Source organism: Crocodylus siamensis, chromosome 3, assembly GCF_052110815.1.
Source record: "Crocodylus siamensis isolate JL-2025a chromosome 3, ASM5211081v1, whole genome shotgun sequence".
NCBI classification, from domain to species: domain Eukaryota; kingdom Metazoa; phylum Chordata; order Crocodylia; family Crocodylidae; genus Crocodylus; species Crocodylus siamensis.
The window spans coordinates 216,810,188-216,818,317 of NC_143397.1; the positions used below are offsets into that span (position 1 = coordinate 216,810,188).

Consider the following 8,130-nt stretch of genomic DNA (forward strand, 5'->3'; position numbering starts at 1 on the left):
CTCACCAGAATGATGAGCTAGATGAGGCATTCTCCAGGCAGCTCTCAGATGCCATACAGGTGAGGGAGGCAGTGCTCATGGGGGATCTAAATTACCCAGACATCTTCTGGGAGGAGCAAATGGCCTAACCCAGGTGGTGTCCAGTCCCACCAGGGTTAGCAACTTGCTAGACCTGGTCTTAGCAACAGGGGATGATCTTGTGGGGAATCTGTGAGTACACAGTAACCTGGGTGATAGTGACCATCACGTGGTAGAGTTCACTATCCAGCATCGGGTGGGAAAAATATCTAGTGAGGCTAAAGTGTTAGACTTGAGAAGGGCCAACTTTAGTAAACTTAGAAGGCTAGTTAGTGAGGTGGCGGAACTCAAGAGCATCGAACAAATGGGGGTCCAGGAGAGTTGGAGGTTTCTCAAGGGAGTAATCCTTGAGGCACAAAAGGAGTCTATCCCCTTACACAGGAAAGGGGGTAAGGGGATAAAAAAGCTCCCTTGGATGAACAGGGAACTCCAGAAAAGACTGGGGGGCAAAGAAAAAGATTTATAGGCAGTGGAGGCAGGGGGCAGCCACCAAGAAGGAATACGCCTCCCTGGCGTGCTATTGCAGGGGATCAGTTAGGCAGGCCAAGGCAGGACTGGAGCTTACAACAATTAAGAACAATAAAAAGTCCTTCTACAGGTACATAGTGACAAAAGGAAAGTGCAGAGTAACACAGGGCTCGTGCAGGACAAATCAGAACAGTTGGTGGTTGACGCAAGGAAAAAAGTGGAGCTCTTCAATGAGTTCTTTGCTTCAGTTTTCCTAAGTACTGACCAAGACAATTCCCCCACCTTGAGCATAGACAGATGTCCAAAAGCTCAAAGTAGAGCTTGAGCCATAAGATGTACTTATAGGCTCAAGGTAGAAAGCCTATAAGTACATAAGAAGTGTGCATCAGGATCTGGGGGAACGCCTGTTCAACAGAGCGCTGCAAGGGATGACATGGTCGAACAGTCACAAACTCCTGCAAGACCATTTTAAGCTGGACATAAGGAAAAACTTCTTTACTGTCCAAGCTCCCAAGGCCTGGAATAGACTCCCTGCAGAGGTTGTGCAAGCATTTACTCTGGACGCTTTTAAGAAACACTTGGATGCTTATCTTGCTGGGATCCTTTAACCCTAGCTGACTCCCTGCGCCTTGGGGAGGGCTGGACCCGATGATCTTATGAGATCCCTTCCAGCCCTAATGTCTATGAAATCTATGAAATCTTCTGACCTCAGTCCTCTTTCCTGCCAGGTGCAAGGGGTCAGACACGATGATCCATTGTGGTCCTTTCTGACTACAGTTTATGAATCTATGAAATTGGGCCTCCACCGATCGCCCCTGCCAGGGCATTCCACCTTGTCATGCCATTCCAGCTGTGGCGGGGAACTCACTTCTGGTTCCCCCTTGATGCTGTCCCATGGTGGCTTTAAACTGGTGCCTATGTTCCCGCCTGAGAATTGGCACCAGGACACACTTTCAAGGTATGCCAATGCTGGAGGTGTACGCTTTCTCTCCTTCCCCTTCCACTGTAGGTGGCTGGTTGGCTTATAGTCCCAGCATCTGCAATAAGTCCCTCAAAGTGGCAGGCTCTTCTTCTCTGCCACACTGCCGAATCCACTCATACAGAGTCCTGAGACCATCACACCAAGACCTTTGATGTGTACATGTAGGATAGAGTATGGAGGAATAGAGACTTCCTAAGACCTACCATCCCCCTTCAAACCATTGAGACAGAATTCAAAGGCCAGACCAAGTCCAGATGTTCAAGCTTCAATGACTGTAGCTTCTGCCAAAGAGCAGCAGATAAGAACTGCTGACTGCCTCATGCCTCAGCAAGGGCAAGTTTTTATCAGGGTGATGTCCCTTTGCCTTTCTCAAACCAAGGAATATCAAAAGGCAGTGGGGGCTAGGATTTTAGGTACCCTATACTTGCCTTACTGTGGAGGTTACAACATTGTGGTATCTTATAGGAGCTACTCTGCCATGAGTAGCCCCACCACATTGCCATCTGGCCCTCCAGAGGAAGAGCTGAATTAGGTATTCATTCTACAGAAGTATCAGACTTGCAAATTGTGCTTACATGACAAAAATGCCACTCACACAGCTGGAAAAACTGTCATTTATGCACATAAAGAGTAATAGAATGCCATCCAAGATGGCTGGCATTCTCTTCAGGTAGATTGTTCCTCCTACACAGCTCCACTGAAAGAAACAACAGTAGTTGTTTGCACTTATATAATACTTTTCATCTGGAGAATTCAAAGTATTTTTAAATTATAAGACAGCATTATTATCCTCTTTTTATAGATAGGGAAACAAAGGTAGAGACTAGCAAAATGATTTGCTCAAATTAATATAGCCAATCCACAGTAGTGTTGAATCTATTTCTTCCTTTAATGGAGATGTCAGGAGCAGCAAGAACATCAAGCATACAGCTATAATAAGCTTTTTATGATAAAGTGAGCTACTGTAAGTAAGGCCTAGATTGTGCTGCTGTGCTGTGCTGTGCTGTGCTGTGCTGTGCTGTGCTGTGCCGTGCCAAAGGCATTGCGGAAGTGATGACGCCTATTAATTTAATTTGATTTGGGACTTAAATATTTGCTAAGTATCAGATGGGGTCTTTTAACCAAGGGGACACTTCATGATAGAGTCCATGTAAATTCAGTGATTCTAATACCACAGTTGTATTATATCAACAAATAGTTTAAAGTCAAAATTTAATTTAAGTATTTCCCCGCTCCCCCTCCCCCACAACCACACTGACCAGAGCATCTTGTGTTTTACATTCCATTCCAGACAATGGCTATATCTCAAAAAATGAGAGGCAATAGAGTCTGCCACCATCTGAGGGATCTGACTGGCTGAACATGTCTGAATGTTTTACTCGGGGAACAGAAAAAGAAACTTGTTTGGTGCACTACAGTGTCACTTGGTCAAGCTGACGCTGAAAAGAGGATGTTTATACTAGAAATGGAATCTCCACAACCACCACCTTTTATAGTGGGAATAAGATTATTAGTTAAGCTATACTGTTACCTTTCTTTCTAATGATTGCATGTTTGCAGAAAGCTTTTGAGGAATTTATTGTCTTGATCTTTAAAGGATGTCCAGGACAGAGTTTAATGGAATTTGTGATCACCTCTGCTGTAAGTACTATGGTAAAAGCAACCCTTTCAGGTTCATTTAAAACTGACTGTATTTTGGCTTCACTCTGAACGGAGTTACACTACAAACAGAATTTTCTGATTTCTCTTTTGATGGCAGAAAACAAGTTTGTAACTTTGTTGTAAGTCTCCCTTGAAATCAACTCTTGATGGCTTTTATTATGTAACCTGAGATATGATATTATTATGTCCTCAGTCTGACTATGATCACAATGACACTTCATTGTTCTGGGCTTCTCTGTTTGAAACATGTTTAAAAACATTTGAATAAGATATTTTAGTTTGCAGACGTCTTGTCATCATCCTGAAAATTTACAACCATCAGCAATATAAACATGTACTTGACAAACTCCAGCAGCTTGTAGACTTCAGAGTTCATCCACTCATTTCAGTGAGGCAGATGTTTCATTTTAATGTTCTTCATACTGTAGATTAGGATTATGTTTTTTCTTTCTTTCTTTTTCTTTCTTTTTTTTGAAAAGGGAATAAACCTGACATGCTACGAATGTCATTTCACACTGCAGGCCAGATGGTGAAAAATGCAAGGGCTGCAACTCTGTTTATGTATGGGAAAAAAGGAATTTTGTTTCTGAAAGACTTTCAGCTCAATCATTTGTTACTTTAATCTAAACACTAGATGATGAATAAAGTAGGACTATCTGAACTTCAAAAAGGTCCTTGAGATTAAGTGCTTAACAATGTAATGCATCTGGAGGAAGAGTATTCCATTATTCCTGCTTGCCATATTGGGAAGATGTTGAGAATGTATTCATTACTGTGCCTGTAATGGCAGGGCACTCTGAGCAGACATTTGGCAATCTCCGGAAAGCTTCTCATAAGATGTATCATATTTCAATCACTTTATTTTATTACCAAAAGACAGTAATTAAGCAGGGGACTGGCAGCTAGTCTATGTTAAAGCGGAGTTCTACCGTTCCTAATAGTACATTTAGTAGGAATTGGGCAAAATGTTGATAAAGAAACCAAATACTACTTCAGTCCTGGATCCATTACAGACCTGATATTTAGATGCAAGACCAACAAAAGATTTTGAAGGTTCGAATGTAACTTTGGGTTCATTTGTAATTTATCAGAGAATTCCTGTAACATTTCCTATTTCACATGGTTTTAAGAGAAAACCATATCAAAGTCTGACTGTGCTTTATTTATTTAACCAATATGAAATACCCCAACATTGAAGGGATCTCAATTTTGGACCCAAAACCAACATTCTCAATTCTGTATTGCCACTGCATATTTTTCCTCATGAAAAATGTTGTGGGGTTTTTTTCTTATAAAAGATGAAGGACTAAAATATTTTGGTCCCTGTAACAGGTCTAGCGCGCTGGAGCCTTTCTGTTGGTGGCTACGCCTTCCTGTCTTCGGCTAACCACCTGCTTACTCACCTGCCATGCCTTGATCTTAATTGATTGGGTGATGTAATTAGCAGGAGGCTGCCCACTTTATATGCCCGGTGTCGGGGCACTACCTGCAGCTCCCTTTCCTCCCCTACACCGCAGCCCAAGCCTCGCAGATGGTACTTGACAGGTTTGCTCTATGCCTTGGCCCTCTTCTTTACTTCTGGGGCCCTCTCACTCCGGGGCTCCACTCTGCCCCCTTCCGCTCCGGGGCTCCTCTCTGCTCCCTCCCACTCTGGGGCTCCTCTCTGCCCTCTAGCTCTGAGCTTCTCACTGCCCCCTAGCTCCGAGGCTCCTCGCTGCCCTCTCTCACTCCGGGGCTCTTCACCTCCCTCTCTCACTCCAGGGCTTCTCACTGCCTTCTCTCGCTCTGGGGCTCCCTGCTGCCCCTCTCGCTCTGGGGCTCCCAGGCTGAGGCCAATGCGCCCCCAAACAGTGCTGCGCCCTCTCCGGTGCCAGGAAACCCCATGCTACCATGGCATCCCTATGGGGCCTCCTCCACCCCAATAGCCTGACCCGGTCCTCTGGTTAAATAGTAAACACAAAACACAAAGCCCCTGGGCTATAACGTAAACTAAACTGCCCGGTCAAAAATCCATGTTTTGTCCCTACCGGAAAAAATACTTCAACTCAGCCGCAACCAGGGGATGCTCCTGCAGTCTATCTTCCCCTTTCCCTGCATACTGGCCAAGCTCCCCCACTCTTGGCCACCGGAGGGGAACTGCTCTCCTGGCCTTATGCTTGGGCTTAAGAAGGGGCCAAGCCCTGCCCCTTCCTGTCAGCTGACCCCCTTGGTTTCCCTGGCAACCAGCACCTGTGCTGCCCTGGTGACTGGCAGCTGAGCCTCCCCTGTCTCACCCCTAGGCGTCTCTCCTGCTATTTCTGCTTTTCAGCACAGGGCACCCGTGTGCACTGCGACAGTCCCCAACTGTAATATTTATGTTTAGAAATGCTTCTGTAGTGCCCCCTGAACTATGTAATTCACTTGCCACATATCCCCTTCTCCTACATGGGCTGGGCTCCACAGCACAGTTACATCTCCCATGACGTTCTGCCTTCACTCAACAAGAGATGTACCAGGAAGATGTGGTGCACCAGGAGGATGTTGTCTGAACTAGGAGTCTTATCTCATGGAGGAGAATAAGGGGATGCTAAAGGAAAAAAAAAAGAAGAGCCATGTTTTGGGGATGGTGGTCGTAGCCATGTTGGTTTAAGGATGTAGGCAGATGAGGTTCTTTGGGTAAATGTACTATCTTTTATTAGACCAACCAAATAGTTGGAAAAATTGTTCTGTGCAAGCTTTTGGGCACAAATATCCTTCTTCAGGCATAGGGAGAGTCTGCTGGTGTTTTATGTTCCCCTGGATGGAATAGAAGCCAATATGCAAAATGCAGGTTTGTGAAAATCCAAATGCATGGCAGTGAGGATCAGAGGCCATGGGAGACAATAGGTGTGAGACAGGTAAGTGGGGGAGACGGAAAGAGGAGAATGTTGACCTGGTGATGGAAGGTAGTAGTAAAATGTTAAGAGGCTACATGGGATTATCAGATGGCAGGCAGGTTATAATGTGCCATATATCCAATGTCTATATTCAGCCCATGATTTTTTGTATCCAGTAGATTTATGAAGTGAAGTTCGTAGGCTCACCTATAAAAGGTGTTTTGTAAATTCTCCTTGAGAATTAGAACTGAGAGATTGGAGAGAGAATGGTTGTCTTGTGAGAAGTGTGCACCCACAGGTTATTGGGTATTTTTTTCTTTGATAAACTTTCGGTGTGCGTTCATTCTGGTACGCAGTTGTTGTTTGGTTTCTCCTACATATTTTCCATCAGGGCATTTAGTGCGCTGAATGAGATATGTTACATTTCTGGAGACGCAAATGTAAGATTCAAGAATGGTGATGGTTCTGTTGTGGGGTGTAGTTACTGTGATAGTGGTGGAGATATACTGGCAAGTTTTACATTTCTTGTCCTGGCATGGTCTGGAGCCATTTGGTGTGTTTTGGGTCATAGGAAGCTTGCTTCTACTGATGAGATTGGTGAGATTCAGTGCTTGTTTAAAGGCTAGGATGGGTGATTCTGAGAAGATCTCTTTAAGAATTGGTTCTTCGTCTAGTATGGGTTGTAACCGTTTGAGGATTTTCCTTATAGGTTCCAGGGAAGTATGTTATAACTAATGTTATGTGATTTGTGGGGATTTTCTTTTTATACTACAGCAGTTCTTCACATGGTATTTGGGTGGCTCTTTCAAAAGTGTGAGGTCTCTCTGGAGGAGTATGCTTGTTGAGTGAAAGCCCATTTGAGATTTGCTGGGTAAAGATCACAGGTGTTCTCAGTGCAAATTTAGTGGTATTGCAGGGCTTGGCTATATATTATAGCTTTCTTGGTGTGTTTATGGTGATTGCTGGTTCTGTGTAAATTTGTATGTTGCTCTGTGGGTTTCTTATATATAGTGGTTTATATTTTACCATTGTGGATATTGATCATAGTGTTTAAAAAGCAAATGTTAGTGCTAGAGTATAGAAGAGATAGTCTGATGGAGGGGTGATGGCTATTGAATTTGTGATGGAAGTCAGAGATTGCAGGATTTTGGTCCAAATGATGAAGATATCATTTATATATCTTAAGAATAGCATGGGTTTGATGGTGCAGTTCTTGAGGCATTCTTTTTCCATGTGGCCCATAAAAAGGTTAGCACTGTGCCCATGGTCTGGAGGAGGTGCTGGTTATTGAAAATGAAGTTGTGTGTGAGGATGAAGTGTATACATTCAGTAATATCTTTAGTTCTTTAGTTGTAATCTTGCTCTTGTAGATATGTAAGGAAGGCTTGGATGCAGTCCTGGTATGGGATGGTGGTATATAAGCTGGTAATAACCATAGTGGCTAGGTTTGCATTGTTGGGAAGGTGGTCTATGTTTTGAAGTTTTTGTAGAAAGTCTGTTGTGTCTTGGACAAAACTCGGTCTTTGGGTGACAAGCAGTTTTAGGATGGAGTCAATGAAACCTGATACTTCCTTAGTTAGGTTTCCATGGTTGGATATGACAGGTCTGTCTAGGTCCCCTTGTTTGTGGATTTTAGAGAGCATGTAAAAAGTCTCTGGTTGAGTAGTGTGTGGGGGGGGGAGGTCAAGTTCTGTAGTGTTTCTTGTAGTTCAGATGGAAATGATTTGATGCAGGGGTTGAGTTTTAAAGTGAAAATGGGATCTTCTGCAAGTTTTTCATAGTAGGTGGTGTCACAGAGTTATCCTTGGCTTGTTTTATGTAGTCTTCATGGTTAAGAATAACTATAGCTCCTCCTTTATCTGCTGGTTTTATTACTATTTGGTGGTTGGATCTGAGAGATTCTGTGGCCCTTCTCTCTAATGGAGAGGCTGTTATGGTGGTGTTTGTTCAATTCATTGTTGTTGATTAATTCACTGTTCATTCTTTCCCTGAAGCAGTCAATATAGTGATCAAGGTTTGATTTTTGTCCACTGTGAGGTGTCCAATCTGATGGTTTTTTCAGGGGTTAATCTTTTCCTCAATGTT

General features: G+C 43.6%; 1 pseudogene; it reads right to left on the reverse strand.

The window, feature by feature from the left end:
- Window positions 1–6,149: 6,149 nt before the first annotated feature.
- Window positions 6,150–7,090, reverse strand: LOC149869446 (uncharacterized; annotated as a pseudogene).
- Window positions 7,091–8,130: the final 1,040 nt, after the last annotated feature.